The sequence below is a fragment of the Lemur catta genome, chromosome 10 (genome assembly GCF_020740605.2).
Source record: "Lemur catta isolate mLemCat1 chromosome 10, mLemCat1.pri, whole genome shotgun sequence".
Taxonomy (NCBI): domain Eukaryota; kingdom Metazoa; phylum Chordata; class Mammalia; order Primates; family Lemuridae; genus Lemur; species Lemur catta.
Window position 1 is genome coordinate 86,232,718 of NC_059137.1, and position 18,361 is coordinate 86,251,078.

At 38.6% G+C, this 18,361-nt stretch overlaps 1 pseudogene; it reads right to left on the reverse strand.

Moving 5' to 3' along the window:
- Positions 1-605: 605 nt before the first annotated feature.
- LOC123645848 lies at positions 606-1,239 on the reverse strand (annotated as a pseudogene).
- Between the last annotated feature and the right edge of the window lie 17,122 nt (positions 1,240-18,361).

The window sequence follows — 18,361 nt, forward strand, 5'->3', positions numbered from 1 at the left end:
GTCTGTGTATTTAGAGAAAAAGATTAGATTAGTATACAGACTCAGCGTTTCTACTTTATACATTTTTATCTTTAATATATATGCTCAGCTAAGTCTGTTTCTAACTTAGGGCTTAACATGTTTATCTTAGAATAATTTTGTAACCATCTATTCTTATAGACAGAATTAGGCAAGGGTCCCTTAAAACCTTTGGGAAGCCTGGAAACCTCAATGAATGAGCCATATACATAATTCTTTAACCAAGGACTACTAACTGCTGTAACAATAAACACTGATGTGGGATTTCACTTGGGGCCTCACAGCTCACAGGAATACTGGAGGACCCCTGACTCCCCCATCACTTTAATCTGCACTTTGTCTCTCTCTCTCTGTCTGTTATTTTTTTTGTCTCTATTATTTCCAAATCTCTTGCGACGATCCTGCCTGGGAACTGTTTTGCTGGGAGAGTAACTAACTTAATTTTCTATGAACTATTTTATAGTAAACAACTATTTGACATTAAGTGTTCAAATGCTCAAATTCTAAAAGTAATCTTTAGTCCCCAACTGAACTTTGTACTCTAAGACTTTTTAAATTTTAATTATATTTATGTAATAAATATAATTTTAATCACTAAGTTCTTCCTCATCACTGAAATATTTGCTTTTCTTTATCACTGGCATCTTGAATCATCTGATGTTGAGGAGCCCCCTGAACTGGGTTTTCGTTTCTCGTCTGTCTTCAGTTGTGTTCGGCTGGGGGCTGTGGCTGGGCTAGGTCGTCCAGAGTGGGATCTTCCCCTTCATCTTCACTTTCTTCTACTTTGTCATTTTCTTCTTCTAGTTCAGGAATTTTCTTTTTTTCTTTCTTTTTTGGAGGTTCACGTTCTCCAAGCATGTTTTTAGGACAAGCATAACTTAAGTGACCACTTTCCCCACATTCATAACACTTAGTTTTATCAAAGTCATTTCACCTTCAGATGAGCCTGGCTGCTATTCCACTGTCAATAGCAATGCTTGTTTTTCTCACTTTACCAAATAACTGTTGTTTATTGCCCTGGTACAGTTTTGTGCAGTCTTTATTGAAAAATAAAATAAATGCAACCCCTTTACTCTTCCTGGTATCTTTATCTTCCATTACAGTAACCTTTACAACTTTGCCATACTTGGAAAAGATCCTGTGTAAGTCATTGTTTGTCAAGGAGAAGGGCTAGTTGGATACATACACTGTGCTCTCACTTGGAGCCAATCCACCACTCATTTCTTCAGGTGGGGCAGGTCCAGGAGACCAGAAGAGCATGAGCCAGAGCCGTCGGCTTAGCTTGGGGCTCAACCCCGACTCCTCCCAGCCCCTCTCAGCGGCCTTGGCTTCGCGCGTCCTGGGAGGGGTTAGGCATGGAGGTGAGATCGTTGCCTTTGCTGGCATTTTGATAGGAATTGTGTTATATCTACAGATCTGTTTGTGGATAATTGACATCTTTACTATGTTGAGTCCTTCAGTTGATGAACACAGTATGTCTCTCCATTTAACTAGGTCTTTGATTTCTGTATTCAGCCTTTTGCAATATTTAGTATATAGATTCTGTACATTTTTTTTTATATTTATGTCGCTTTCATTGAGAGGGCACAATTATAAATGGTATTGTTTTTTTAATTTTAGTTTCTACATGTTTGTTCCTAGTATATAAAAATGTGGTTGATTTTGTGTGTCAATCTTTTATTGTACAAATGTGCTGAACTCACTAGTTCCAGGAGGTTTGTTTGGCAAAATTCCTTGGGATTTTCTGTGTAGATGATCATGTCCTCTGTCATGTCAATAGACATGTGTCAATAAACACATGTCTGTGCCAATAGACACAATTTTATTTTTTCCTTTCAAATCTGCATGGAAAGGAAGAAATTTTTCTTGCCTTATTATACTTGCTGGAACTTTCAGTATAATAGTGAATATGAGTAGTGAGATTGGACACCCTTGCCTTGTTCCTGATCTTAGGGAAAAGCATTCAGTCCTTCACTGTTCACTGTGATTTCAGCTGTAGTTTTAATTGGGTAAATGCTTTTTGCAAGTTCAGAAAGTTTCCCTCTATTCCTGATTTCCTGCAAGTTTTTATCATTAGTTGATGGTGGATTTTGTCAAATGCTTTTTTTGTGTCAGCTGACATGATCATAAACCTTTTTCTTTTTTAGCCTATTGATGGATGGATTGATTTTTGGATATTGAACCAACTTTGCATACCTAGAATAAATCCCAGTTGGTTGTGGTATATCATCCTTTTTATTGTTGGATTCAATTTGCTAGGATTTTGATGGTTTTTGTATTTAAGGTCATAAGAAATATTGGTGTGTAGTTTTCTTTTTCTTCCTCCTTCAACTTTCCTTTTCTCTCCCTCTGTCTTTTTTTTCTTCTGTCATTGTCTAATTTTGTTATCAGGATAACATTGGCCTCACATAACAAGTGGAGAAATGTTCCCTCCCCTTCTATTTTTCTGGGACAGATTGTGTAAAATTGGTACTAATTCTTCTGTAAATGTTTGGTAGAATTCTCCAGTGAAACTGTGCCTAGGGATTACTCTTCTTAGAGGCTTTTTAATTGTAAATTAAATTTTCTTAATGGTTATATGACTATTCAGACAATCTGTTTCATCTTGGTTGCATTTTGATAGTTTATGCTTTTTCAAGGAATTAGGCCATTTCTTCTATGTTCTTGAATTTATGAGCATAAACTTTCTCCTGTTAGCCCCTTGTTTTCTCTTTAACAGCTGCAGGACCTGTAGGGACATCTCATTTTGTTCTGATATTGGTGATTTGTATATTCTCTCTTTTTATTTTATTGTTATCAACTTTCGTAGAAGTTTATCAACTATTGATTTTTTAATGGGCCAGCTTTTTGTTTCATTGATATTTCTCTATTGTCTTGTTTCAATTTCTTTGATTTTTGCTCCTATTTTTATTATGTCCTCCCTTCTGCTTGCTTTGATTTAATTTAGGTTTTCCTTTCCTATTTTGTTGAAGTGAGATTATGAATTTGAGATCATTTCTTTTTTCAATCAAGCTGTTGGTACTGTAAATTTCCTCCTCAGCACTGGTTTAGCTGCATCCCACAAAAATGGATGTATGGTATTTTCATTTTTATTTACTTCTCTGAATTTTTTAATTTTTAAATTGACAAATAATAATTGTACATATTTATAAGGTACATAGTGATAGTTCAATATACATAATGTATACTGATAAAATCAGGGTAATGAGCATAGCCATTATCTCAAAGACTCATCATTTCTTTGTGTTGGGAATGTTCAATATCCTCCTTCTAGATATTTGAAACCATATAAACATCTCTGTATTTTTAAATCTCCTTTGAAACTTCCTGTTTGGCCCATGGATTATTTAGAACTGTGTTGTTTAATAGCAGAGTTTTAGGATACTTTATTGGCTTTCTCTTATTGATTCCTTATTTGATATTTTATGGTCAGAGAACATACTCTGTATAATTGTCAGTTTATGTCTTCCTCCTTTCAGCTCTATCAATTTTGCCTCAATATTTTGAAGCTCTCTTGTGTGGTGCATACACATCTAGGTCTTCTTGGTGGATTAACCCTTCTATCATTAAGTAATGTTTCTCTTCATCCCTAGTATTTTTCTGTGCTCAGAAGTCTACTTTATCTGATATTAACATAGCCAAATCTGCTTTTTTAAAAATAATGTTTGTATTACATTTTTACATATTTTTCTTTCAATCTATGTTGTTACTACTTTTCAAGTGAGTTTCCTGTTGGCAGCATATAGTTAGGTTGTGTGTTTTTTACCCACTCACCCAACCTCTGTCTTTAATTAGTGTATTTAGACCATTTTGCTTGATGTAATTATTGAAATGTTAGGACTTAAGTCTTCCATTTTATTTTTTGTTTTCTGTTGTTCTCTCTGTTTTTGTTTTTCTGTTTCTATTTTCTTGCCTTTCTGTGAATTTCTTGGCAGTTTTTCTATTTTAATGAGATTTCTGTATAGTTTTGTTTCTTTTGTCTGTTTGTTTTCAATATATTGCTCTGCATAGTTTCTTACTGATTTTTCTAAGTATTATATAACTTGCATATGTAAATGCTCACAGTCTACTGGTATTTACATTTTACTACTTTAAGTGAACTGTACATACCTTACTTCCTGTTAGTATCTTTTACCCAACCCAGTTTTTAAGTATAACTGTTTTCAGTATTTCCTCTACATATACTAAGCACTACATTAGATGGTGTTATACTTTTTGCTTCACCCATCAAATATGATTTAGAAACTCATAAGGAGGCTAGTCTATTTACTCCTGTTTTTGCCCATTCATTTGTTTTTATCTTACTGATGTCCAAGCCTTCTTCTCTTATTGCTTCCTTTCTTTTGGAGAACTTTTCTTAGCCATTCTTTAAGGGTCAGTCAGCTAGCAACAAATTCTCTTAGTTTACCTTCATCTGAGCATGTCTTTATTTTCTCTTTATTCCTGAAGGATACTTTTACCAGACATAGATTCACAATGTATAGTTCTTCTCTTCCAGCACTTGAAAAATGGTTTCCACTTCCTTCTGGCATCATGATTCCAGATAACTACTTTGATAATTGTTTTCCTTTGTCTTCAGTTTAATTGTAACATGTTTTTGGTATGGGTTTCCTTGGGTTTATCCTATTTGGGGTTCATTTAGCTTATTTAATCTGTAGATTTAGGTCTTTTGCCAAATTTAGAAAATTTTAAGCCTTTATTTCTTTGCATACTTTTTCAGCCCCATTATGAATGCTAGATCTTTTGTTATAGTCTCACAGGTCCTGCAAATACTGTTCTGTATTTCTTAATTTTTTTCTCTTTGTTGTTCAAACTGGTTAATTTTTATTGTTTATCTTCAAATTCACCAATTTTTTCCGCTGTCATAGTGATTCCACTATAAAATCCATGCAGTGAGTTTTTGGTTTTCTTTTCCCCCAGTTATTATACTGTTCAATTATGTAATTTCCATTTGGTTCTTCTTTATGTCTTCTATTTCCTTGGGTGAGACTTCCTGTTTTTTCCTTTGTAAAGTACATTTGTAATTGCTTTTTTGAAGTATTTTTATGATGGCTGCTTTAAAATCCTTGCCAATTAATTTCAGAACTTGATTCATCTTGGTATTGGCATCTGTAAATTGTCTTTTCTCATTCTAGTTGCAGTTTCCCTGGTTCTTGGTAAGCCAAGTGGGTTTTCATTGTATCCTGACATTTGGATATTATGTTAAGAAACTTTAGATCCTACTTAAATCTTCTTTTCTAGCAGACAGTCACCCTATTTAAGTCTAGTGCACAGGTCCTGGTCTGCTTTTGTGGGCTGTGATTCTAATGACTGGAACCACATCTGTGCTGCCTCTGTCTCTGCGGGGAAGGGAGTGGGGTACATGGACTGGGTCACCTTTTGCCACTGGTGCAACAGGTATGAACAGGAAAATTGAAAGTAAAAAATCAAGATGTATTCAGAAAATGAAATTTTCTTCTTTTTCTTCTCTCTCTCTGTTCAGAGGAATCAGTTTTTTATATAGCTCCATTTCAGGTTCTCTAGTCACTCCCAGTTTTAAAATCCCATCTCCTTCAGGAAACTTTTCCACAAAATCTAATCATCACCCCCCACCCCCATCCCTCCTCTGGAAATCTCCCACTCTCCAGTCCTTCGCTTCCTTCTTGGCTGCATGTCTCGGGAATCAGGGTTGAAAAGGCCCATTGCTCGTCAGCGGTGGGCAGGGGGACCATCGGCTCCCATGACTGAGCACGTGTCTGTGGTTCACTACCTCAGCTGTGCTCCCCATGCTGGCTCCTTTGTGTGGTTTGCTGAGTGATTTTGGGGCTCCCTCATGTCTGCAGGTTCCTTCCTGCGTCCTGCCCCATCCTCAGCACTCCTCAGTCTCTTCCCCCCTTTCCTTCTCTGAGTGACCTGTTGTGGGGCTGGTTTATGGGCCCCATTCCCAGCCCTCTTCTACCCCATCCTTCAGCTCATAGGATTACAGAAATCTTTGCCCTACCACGCGGACATACGTGGGTACTTCACTTACCATTTAGTCGCTCCTGCCACGCATCTCTCTCCTGACTGTCTTTCCTGGTAGGCACTTCTTGCTTAAAGATTCACATCCAAGAAGCAATTCCCAGCCCCTCTTCCCATAATCTTATGTGCTCCCCCCTCCCCACCAAATATCATTCTACCTCCTTCTCAAAGACCACAGACTCATTCTCTTTCCTTTCTACTCTCATATCTTGTCCCTCCTATCTCGAGGCCCCTCAACTACTAGACATTGTCTGGCAAAGATCCGACTTGGTAGATCACTTGGGGTCACTGCCACATTACTTCAGAAGTTGCCACCCAGGTCCCCACTAGCACTGAGTGACCAGCTGCTCCTAAGGCCTTTACACTGTTACTCTTAAGCCAGCTGTTCTGCCATCTCCACTCATCACTGCTGAGGAAAGAGTCCTCCTGGGTCTCCGGCATGACTGCCCATCATGCCAGGTATCCGAGAGTGCAGAAGCCTGGTTGTGCTTTTCCCACCTTTCTCAGGGCTATTCGCAAGCAAGCAACCTGGAGAAGTGGTGTGACGTTTCTCTCTGGGACCAAGAAGAGGCTTGTTCACTGCTTGCTATTAAAGCAGTGGATTCTTCACATTCACGTTCTTCTCATAAAACTCACTGTGTGTGCAGATGTCATCTGGGGCTCTGGGTCTGCCCCAGGGGACTTGGGGGACAAGAGGAACCAACACAAACATGGGAATGCTCTGGCTGCTTGCTATGCTGTGAGTAATAAACATTTTTGTCTCTGACCCAGGAGTCTCTTTTCTTCTGTCAACATCCATGAAATAGTAGCAGGCTAATTTATTAGATCAAAATTTAAAAATCAGATGTGTTCAAAAAACAAAATTTTTCCCTCTACCCACTTTCCTTCCCTCCCTCTTCCTCCCTATTTCTCTGTCTCTTTCTCTCAAATTCTAGACCTGACACTTTGCTACCCTTAGGACTTCTATCCTCTGTCGGCTGCCTACAGCTACCCCCAATTCAATTCTTCTTTGCCTTAGGCAAAAAGGCATGATGAATCTGATGAAACATGATGAATCTGATCACATAGCCAGAATTCATCTCTCTTCTCTTCTTTAGGGCAATTTAGAAAATAATAAACTGTTGTATCATTTAGTTTTTGCAGTTGTCTCTTACCAATATGGGTGGGGCTGATCCCTGTCCTTGCAGAAGCACTGGGAGGCTCCTTGGGCTTGCCCGGTCCTCAGCCTGCTCCGCAGGGTGAAACGTCATTTGAGCCCAAGGAGGTTTCTACTTACTTTCAGGTACCAGTGTTATAATTTCCCATTCGATAACCCAACTTCCCAAGCAATGGAAAATCTCCCTCTTCCTAGAAGAAGCCCTGGCCTATGGCCTCTCCCCCGAAGCACATGCACAATAGAGAAGGCCTTCTGGGCATCTTCCATATTCCCACTGGGTCTGCACCCACCCTCAATCAGAAGGAAACTGCTTAAGGTCCACTGGTCAGTGGGAAATGGACACGTGTCTGGAATTGTTCCTCACCAGGGAGAGCTCAGACTTCCCCTAGAGCTGGAGGCTGCCATGCACATGAGCTAAGCCCTTTCTTTCGATATATTAATATGTCATTTTATCAGCTGGGACTTGTTATATGTAACAAGAAGGTGGTGACTTGGAAAATACATTTTTAATCTGTACTGATAAAATGAAGCAGAAATTCATGAGATTAAAATGAACACTTCCCTTCACCTGAGTGATCCCCACTGGTGACCTCCTGGACTTCACCAGAGGCATGGGGCAATTGCTCACGCCCTCCCCACTCTCTTTCACTTTGATTTGTTTTTAGCTTAAAAGTCTTCCACTGAGGAGAACAAAATGGCATTAGGAAGATTAAAACTTTGAAGTGATAAACACTTGGGACTTGAGACCTGTTCTCAAAAGATAAATCAGCTCAATCCAAATTGCCCAGAAAGTGTCATACAATGATACGAATTTTAGCATCTCTTACAATGCCTGCTCTTGTGTTTGGTAATATAAAGAAAGCTGTGCCTAACATAACAAGGTGCTTCCTTTTCTATCCCTGCCTCTTCCCAAGGGAGGTGAAGAGCTGCTAGAAAAATACAGGAGGGAAAAGAACCTTGGCTCTGAGCCAGGGCTGAGAAAATAACATGGAGTGGAAGAAACCCTGGAAACAGGTATAAGGACCTCAGCACTCAGCACACCATCTTTAAGCCAAGTACAGAAATGCAGCAGCAATATGCTAAGAACATTACTATAACATTAATAAGGAATGAGAACCCTATGGAAAATTATATATATTTTTTCTGCTTGCGATATAGAACCAAGGCAAACCGATGTGTAACTTACAATCATATAAGCGCCCGTAGGGAATTAACCAGTCACAGCAGATGGTCTGCTGTCCCCTTGTTAATTGCCGCAAATGAATGAATGTTTTGTCCTTTAAGATTTTAAATTCTGGCTTGTAATCACCATATGGTCTCCTCTCATCTGCATAGTTATCTGTCATTTGAACAGTGACTTAATTATCATATGGCAAAATTATTTGCAGAGTGAATAATGAATTGGTACTAGAAAAAATACTCATTAGAGGCCTTTTCTGAAAGTGATTCCTGAGCATCACCTCATGTCCCCAAAACCTAACCACTCAGAAAGTAAAGGTGTGTCATGGTGTGAAGTGTGAAGTAAACCCACTTTTATGTTTCAATGTTAGTTTCATAACAACCAGAGCTTATTAAGTTTTAATAATTTTGCACAAACTGAAATGAAAACTTAGCTTAATTATCAAAACTCGTGTGGTCTCCTGGCCTCCAGCCTCTCACCCTCATCCCCCCGGAGCACGCTGGGTTGCTGCTTGGCTGCCCACCTGCCCCACAGAGTGCAGTGGCCAAGTTCCAGAAAAGCTGTTTCCTTTTCCTTCCACGAATGTAGCTCTCTTACACCGTGGTTTTGTGTTTGTTTTATCATTTTCTTTCCTGGAGTGGTGGGTTTGTGAGAATCAGTTGCAGCTGTCCCCGACGGTCCTTACATTAGGATGTTGAAAGTGGAGGGGGGGGGTGTCCTCTGAAGAAGCAAGTCACATCTGGCCTCATTTGGACAGCAAGATGCAGACACAGGTACTTGCAAAATGATTGTGCCACACACAATTTCTTCTCTTGTTTGTTAAGTAAAGGGGCAATTGCAGCTCATTTTCTTCCCAGAAGTTTTTACCTAGGACTGGTTTGTCCCCTGAGGTAATGCTAACTGAATTTGGCTATGGCGTCTCTCTGTGTTGCACTCCTTTGTGTCATTGAGTTTCTCCACTTTACTTCGAGGAAAAGAGTAAGGGTGGGAGCAAGGATAGGGGGAGAGAGAGAGAGAGAAAGAAGAAGAAATTGAAAAAGCCGGCGTCACATCAAGTGTGGCATCTTCCTCAAGTCAGGCACGGAAGAGGGCCAGGCGTGTGATGGCGTCTGAGACACTTTCACAGGCTGGGATGGGACCACGGCACTTCTGGAAAAGAGAATAGCCCCTTAAAAACATTATCTAGGAAATAACATTTACAACTTCCAGGGAGAGGCGGCTGCGGAACGCTGATCATCCCTACCAGCACCTGAGGGAGTGAACAGCAAGGGGACAAAGCCCGCGCGCAGTCGGCATGCCAGGCGAGGAGAAGGGGCGTTTACAGCCACAGCCGTAACCTCTGTGGCCTGATGGTCACAGGAAGAAACACAACAGCCTGGCTTGGTTTGGAGAACTTTTAACCTCAGAACACTTCCCTAAATAGAGGGAAAGAAGTGTGCAAACAGAATTTTGAGAATGCTCATTAACACTCCTGTTGCGGCCGCATGTTACTGAGAAAAGGGGCCGGGGGTGGGGGGCAGACACAAAGGAAACCTGAGAACGGTGATGCCCCCCTCTGACTGCAGGGTTGGGGTGGGGGCAGAGGCAGCTGGGTCTTTTGAGCCCACCGTTTTTGTCCCTTCAGGCTGGGAGGGGAGTAAAGGCAAGCTTGTTAAAGTAACAAGAGTCTAATAATTCTCACGAATAGGCAGAAACGTAAAAGAAGGGAAGAGAAGTGGGAAGCAGAAACCGTGAGGTCCCGGGAAGCAGGAGACGGGAGGGAGCAGGGCAGACCCCGGGAAGGAGCCGGGGTCTCAGCCCCGGCCCTGGAAGGCTCCCACGGTGGGCGCAGGAGGCCGAGTCACCCCACGGCAATAAATGTCTCTGGCACATGATGGAGCCAAACTGCAGAAGAAATAGGAGCCGGGCAGGCGGGTCAAGGGTGCGCCCGGCCCCAGCTGAGCTCCCCCATCCTGAAGGGGCCGACCTAGGAAGGCAGAGAGGACAGCGAGGTTGTGCCATGTCTCGTTAGTAAAATAAGACAACGCCTCTAATGCCAAACTCCAGTATGCTTGAAGCAGGGCAGCTGAGGGCAGGGGAAACTCAGAAACCGCGGGAACAGGACAGCGCCAGGCTTGGCGGCTGCAGGAACAACAGGACAGGGTGAGTGGCGTCCCCTGCGCAGCGCAGCCCCAGCAAGGCCGCCAAGCTTCACAGGAGTCCTCGATGAGGAAGCTTTAGAGGAAAGGATTAAACTGATGTTAAGTCCTTTGGGAATTTACCAACGCTGGTGGCTACTACAACTACCAGCAGCAATGAAGTAGAGCAGGCTGGAGAACATTCCCTCCTGGTTGCCATGCGAGCGCAACGATCAGAGACGACAAGTCAAGCGCGACGGGGCTTGTGTGCAGTTCGGCTGCAGCCTTATCTTCAGCGTTTGCAAGAAAATTTCCCAGGTCAGTGGCTCTCAGTTTTGCTCCGGACCATCGGTAAGAAATACATTTTTAATCACACACACACACCTTTAGATTACTAACATATTTTTTATTTGAAAGTATATAGTTTTATTACATGTAATCCATTCCGGTATTTTTTATATACCCCTGTGCTATTTTATTTTATAAATACAGATGCAGTGATAAGACCCTAAGGCGACCCCCAATGATTTGCACCTCCTGTTTGGAGGCTATAGATAGATAACCCCTTCCCCTAGACTGTGGGCAGGACCTGTGACTTGTTTTCTAACCCATAGAATATGGCAAAGGTAACCATATGCTACTTTCACAATTTTGTATGTTATCTTGACTTCCGTCTTAGCAGACTGGAGTGAGAGATTCTCCTTGCTGGCTCAATTTAAAAAAAACTGCCACGTTGAGGAAGCCCACATGATAAGGAACTGCAGAAGGCCACTAGCAACACGGGTAGCCCCTAGGATGGAGGGTGGTCTCCAGCCAACAGCTGGCAAATAGCAGGAGCCCTCAGCCATACAGCCACAAGGAAATGAATTCTGTCGACTACTTGAATGAGCTTAGAAGTGGATTCTTCCCCAGTGGAGCCTCCAGATGAGAATGCAGCCCAGCTGGCACCTTGATCACAGCCCTATGAGACCCTGAGCACAGCACCCAGGAAAGCCGTGCTCAGATTCCTGACCCACGGAAACTGTGAGATAACAAATATGTGTTGTTACAAGCTGCTAGTTTTGTGGTATTAATAATTGGTTATACAACAATAGAAAACTAATTCAGCAGATCATAACTCACTTAATAGATTTCATGATCCATTCATGAGTTGCAGAAAAACATAGATTTAGTCATCTGAAAGCTACATATATTTTTGATTCTGCAGGAATGTGACCTTATGATAACAATACATCTTGTAAGTATATCTGTTATAGGAAATTGAATTTATGTGCTGACAAAAGAAAATTAAAGAAATGTGGCCTATACATATTTAAAGTGATGACTCAGAAATTTTTTTTCTGAAATGAAACAAGAATCAAATCTGCAGATTTAAAAAGCACACCACATTATGGAGAAAATGATATAGAAAAGTCACCACTGAGCCATACCCTGGTAAAATAATTAGACTTCAAAAATAAAGAAAAGATAACTTGGGCATCTACTAAAAAAGATCAAGTGACTCAGAAGGAGAAAAATAATAAGACCTGATTCAGATGTCTCCTCCGCCACCATGGCAGAGCCTGCCAGCTGTTCAACAAAACCCTATTTGTCTGCTTCCTGGGCACACGGCTCTTCAACATTCCCCAACCACTGTGCAGATAGGTGGGCCATTGGCCAGATCTGGCCAACAGTGACTTAGTGGAAGTGGTTGTGCCATTTTGGGCCTCAGGTTAAGAAAGCCACTCTGCCCTTTCCAGACACTGCTTCTCCTCTGCCAGCTGCGCACCAGAAGAAACCAGACCCTAGGAGTAGGTGGGTCCACATTACAAAAGAAGCCTAAGTTACTGAAGGACCACAAAGAAGAGTGCTTTATTGCCAGTCAGAACCATCCCTTTCACAGTGTTTTGTGGTAAGAAATACATTTTTATCATATATGTACCATAATATCTTCTGGGTCTATTTTTATAGGTGTGAGCATTACTGCAACTAATACATGAGCATTCAGCATCAGAAAGGAGCCAAGCTATGCTTGTGAGGAACTCAAGGGAAAAAACATGACCCAAGAATTTTATAGTCAACAATTAGTTTTCTAAGTATATAGGCAACAAACATGCTCAAGCATGCAGTAACTCAAGGAATATGATTCTCTATAAGGCCTTAAAAAATAATCTACAGGGGAATGATTTTTAAGCAATTAAATGCTAACAGAGAAATTGTAACAAAAGGATTGACCATAAGCACTCAATATATATAAATGTAGAATAAACTTTTGCAACAAAATATCAATGTCATAAGAAATGACAATTCATAAATAACAATGTAAACGGCAAAACCTTGGAGGTGAAGTTGTGGAGATGGTGGGAAATTGTTTAGATGTGCTGCATCATCATCTTTTACGGTAGGTGACTTAAAGATTTTTCAAAGCTGATAACTCAAGCAAAAATTGAGGTATAATTTTACCTATAGGCAAAAAATAAACAATAGAAAAATGAGGAGTAACAACATGATAAAAAATACATGATGAAAAGGAGGAATAATAGTGGGAGGAGGTAGGAGGCAATAAGAATATATTAATTGTCTCATTGATCATACAAAAAAGTCTGTTTTATGCCAGCAATCCCCAACCTTTTTGGCGCCAGGGATTGGTTTCATGTAAGACACTTTTTCCGTGGACCTGGGGTGGGGGATGGTTTGGGGATGATTCAAGTGCATTATATTTATTGTGCACTTTATTTCTATTATTATTACATTGTCACTTGCCACTCACTGATAGGGTTTTGATATGAGTCTGCAAGCAATTGACTTATTATAGTCTCTGTGCAGTCAAATCTCTCTGCTAATGACAATCTGTGTTTGCAGCCGCTCCCCAGCACTAGCATCACTGCCTCAGCTCCACCTCAGATCGCCAGGCATTAGATTCTCATAAGGAGCACAACCTAGATCCCTCCATGCACAATTTACAGTAGGGTTCAAGCTCCTATGAGAATCTAATGTCCCTGCTGATCTGACAGGAGGTGGAGCTCAGGTGGTGATGCAAGAGATGGAGAGCAGCTGTAAATACAGAGGAAGCTTCACTCACTCACTGGCCACTCACCTCCTGCTGTGCAGCCCTGTTCCTAACAGGCCACAGGCCAGTACAGGTCCACAGCCTGGGGGTGCAGGACCATAGTTTTATAATACCTAAACAATGAATTAAATAATTATACAAAGTTATTGTTACAAAAGTTAATCTATAAATGGGTGCAAAAACACAATTAGATAAAATGAACAAGATCTAATATTTGATAGCACAATAGAGTGCCTATAGTCAACAATATGTTAGTGTATATTTTTAAATAATTGAAAGAGCTGGAATTGGAATGTTCCCAAAACAAAGAAATGATAAATGCTTGAGGTCATGGGTACTCCAATTACCCTGATTTGATTATAGACATTATATGCTTGTATCAAAGCATCACATGTACCCCACAAACTATCATGTACTCATAATAATTAAAATTTTTAAAAAAATTTTAAAAAGCACAGAAAACAAATGGCTGATGTCTTGGCTTTGAGTTCCAAAATAAAATCTTGAAATTTACAGTAAAAAATATAAGAAAATCTATAATTAAAAAGATATCACAAACTTTCTAAATTATCAAAAAACATTATATATAAAGATAGCCAAAGAAAACAAAGGCCGTAGAGAAAAGGTTTTTTTAAAGAAACAATATATAGGAAGGCTTAGCATAAAATAAGATGACAGAACTGAGACCAAAGATATTTGCCATATCATTAAATGCTAATGGAACAAACTTACTAATTTAAAAAACTTCAGATGGGTGCTAGGAAAACTGGATATCTGCATGCAAAAGAATGAAGTTGGACCCTCACCTTACACTATATACAAAAATTAATTCAAATGGATCAAAGACCTAAAAGTAAGACATAAAACTATAAAACTCTTAAAAGAAAATATAGTGGAAAATCTTAATTACATTGGGCTTGGGAATGATTTCTTGAATAAGACTTTAAACTTCCGTGCATCAAAGGATGTACAGAATAGGGGAAAATATTTTCAAATCATGTATCTGATAAGAGGTTAATATTCAGAAGATATAAAGAACTACAACTCAACAAAAAAAACAAACAAACAATTTTTCTTTTTTTGGAGAAAACATCTCACTCTATTGCCTGGGCTCGAGTGCAGTGGTGTCATCATAGCTCACTGCAACCTCAAACTCCTTGATTCAAGCAATCTTCCTGCTAATTTTTCTATTTTTTGTAGAGATGGGTACTTGCCATGTTACTCAGACTGGTTTTGAATTCCTGGCCTCAAATGATCCTCCTTTCTTGGCCTCCCAAAGTGCTCAGATTATAGGTGTGAGCCACTGCACCCCAGCCTACAACCTTTTTAAAAAATAGGCAAATGACTTGAATAGACGTTTCTCCAAAGAAGACATGTATTTAATAAATGGCCAATAAGCACATGAAAAGATGCTCAGCACCACTAATCATCAGGGAAATGCAAATCAAAATCATAATAAGATACCACCTCATACCATTAGGATGGCTACTATCAAAAACCCAGAAAAATAACAAGTGTTGACAGGATGTAGAGAAATTGGAGCCCTTGTGCACGGTGGGTAGGAATGTAAAATGATGTAGTCACTATGGAAAATAGTATGGTGGTTTCCAAAAAAATTAAACAGAAAATTACCATATGATCCAGCAATTTCATTTCTGAGTATATACCCAAAATAATTAAAAACTGGATCTTGAGGAGATATTTATATACCCAAGTTCATAGTAGCATTATTCACAGTAGCCAAAAGGTGGAAGCAACCCAAGTATCCACTGAAGGATGGATAGATAAACCAAATGTGGTCTACACATACAATGGAATATTATTCAGCCTTAAGAAGGAAGGAAATTCTGACATATATTACAATAGGAACAACAACATGGATGAACCTTGAGGACATTATGCTAAGTGAAATAAGCCAGTCACAAAAAGACAAATAGTTTGATTCCACTTATATGAGGTACCTAGAGTAGTCAAATTCATAGATATAGAAAGTAGAATGGTGGTTGCCAGGGGCTGGGAGAAAAGGAATAGGAAGTTAGTGTTTAATGGAGACAGAGTTTCAGATTTGCAAGATGAAAGAGTTCTGGTGATTAGTTCCACACAATATGGATGTACTTAACACTACTGAACTGTAATCACTTAAAAGTGACTACAATGGTAAAATTTATGTGTATTTTGCCGTAATTAATTTTTTGTAAATCTCAGATGAAATCACAAAGCAAAACTCAAATGTATATGTTATATGTAAGAGATAATAATAAAGCAACTAAAATACTGAAAGTAAAATATGGGCAAAAGCATACTAGGCAAATGCGAACAAAGAGAAAGTGGCAGTTATAATGTTGATATATAAGAGATTGCATTTAGGACAAAAAGCATAAAATGTGATAATAGAAGGCCATTTATAAATGCTAAAAGTTGCAGCCTAATGTACCAAATAGCTCAGAATCAGAAAATGTTATCTAAGTGCTACAAGAAATGTTATCTAAATGCTATAAGGAGACACTGACAGAAATATTTTGGTATTAGGAAGCTTTTAATTCACCTCTCTTAGTCCATAGTAAATCAAGTATGAAAAATAATAATAATTGAGTCTAAAAAGGCCTAAAGGACATAAAAATAAGGTATATCTGGTTGATTGATATAAACCCTGTACACTGTATCAAAGAATAATTTTTTTTAATTCCTATAAGATAGTCAAACAAATTAACCATATATTCAGCTAGCTCATCAATTAAAAATTTTTATTTGTGTAGTTTATCAGTTTAAAAAACTTTTTCCACAATATATAACTATTTATTCATGTTGGGTACTTGTACTACTAGCAATTTTTAATTTAAAAAGTAAATACAAAAAGTTTTAATGTTTTCTTTTTACTTCCAAGTATTCATTGTTTGCACTGAACCAATTTTGAGTTGAACTGCAAAGACATCTTTAGAAAAAAAAAAAAGGCGACTTTTGGCTTTCTATGATTGGAGATCAATAAATTAGAATTAATTTAAAATACTGGGGAAAAAACCTGCTACCTGTATATTTTTCTAAATTCTCTTAAATTACATTTGAGTCAAAGAAGAAATTACAGTAAATCACCAAGTTGATGATAATAGCATTAATACTAAAGTTAAAGCATTGCTCAGAGAAAAAGTCAGAGTCAAATATTAATTTCAACAAGCAAAAATAATGAAAATAAATAATTTAAGCATTGAACTCAAAAGGTTAGAAAAAGAGCAATATAAAAGACCCAAGGAAACCAGAAGGAGCAAATTAATATAGAAAACAGAAAAATGATAATCCTAATAAATCTAAAATCAGCTAAAATATAAAAAAAGGATATTTAAATATCTAGTAAATAAAATAGATTATTTTCTAGGAAAAATATAAATGGAAACTATTTAGAAAATATAAATAATGCAAGTATCAAAAACTAATGAGAATGGTTGGTTTCAAAAGGCTACCCCTATGAGTAGATAGAAAAGGGCACAGAGGGCTACACAAATGAAGTCTACGGACCTTAAAGGAAGAGATAAACCAAAGATATTCAAATGGTTTCCAAAGCACAGGAGAAAAAGGGAAAAATTATAAAATTTTTATGTAGTCAGCATAATGCTCTGATGACTACAATCTGCAGTGGATACCACTGAGAAATAATATTACAGGCAATCTGAAGTAGAATTACTAATACAGAAGTCCAAAGTAAAATATTAAGAAGTAGAATCCAGCAGCTGTTTATATCACAATGAATTGTTATCATAAGTGGAATACAAGGATGGCTCAATATTGAAAATGCATTAATAAAATTAATCATATTTATAGACAAAACTGGAAAAATATGTGATCATTTCCATAGACATTAAAATGAGATTTGATCAAATTTTGAAATCTATTCCTTAAAACCTCTTAATAAAAAATGGAAAAAAACTTTTTAATAATTGGTGTAAAATTCAATATTACATGTAATACAGAAATACTGAAAGATTACCAATAAGGTAGAAATATGACAAGGATGTTCACCACTATTCAGCATTGTTTTGGAGACACTAGATGACAAAACCAGAGGAAGGAAGGAGGGAAGGGAGGAAACTGAAAAGGCATATAAGTATTCTTTTAGCGCGGGTTACATGTTGTATATCAAGGAAACTGAAAGGGATCAACTGGAAAAACACCACTAAAGAAACTAAGAGAATTCAGTAAGGTGGCATAAATACAATTCACATGCAAAGATCAAAAGCCTTCCATAAAAATGTAAATAAACCCCAGATAACTTAAAAATTTAAGTGTGAATAATTAAAATACAAGAGTCAGGAAAAGGGTTTTAATTTTACAATATCAGTGAAAAACAAAGACTTGGTGATTACAATACAAAACCCAGACATCATTAAGACTTTTTTTCATAAAATTCAAAAAAATTGCTCAGGATAAAGTTTAAAAGACAAATATGATGAGGGAAAGTACTGAATTCATACAACAAAGGACTACTTCTTTAATGTATGAATAACCTCTACATTTCAATATGTAGAAGACCAAAAACTCAATTGTAAGGCTGGCGGCGACAAAATCCCTTCCCCAGAAGTTCCCTTAGCGGCGACTGCCAGCCCCTTTCCGCCCCTTCCCGCGACACAGCCAAAGCTGAAACCGCATCCTGTCACTGTCACTGTCACTGCTAGCTGAGCATTCAGTCGGCGGCCAAGCTACATCCTGTTGCTGTTAGGACCAAGTCTGACGCATCCTGCCTGCTGGGACCTCAAGCTCGGACCAAAAAAAAAAAAAAAAGAAAAGAAAAGAAAAAACAGCAAATGCTGCAATTCTCAAAGGAGCCCCCTCCCCTCGCCTCATATAAATCC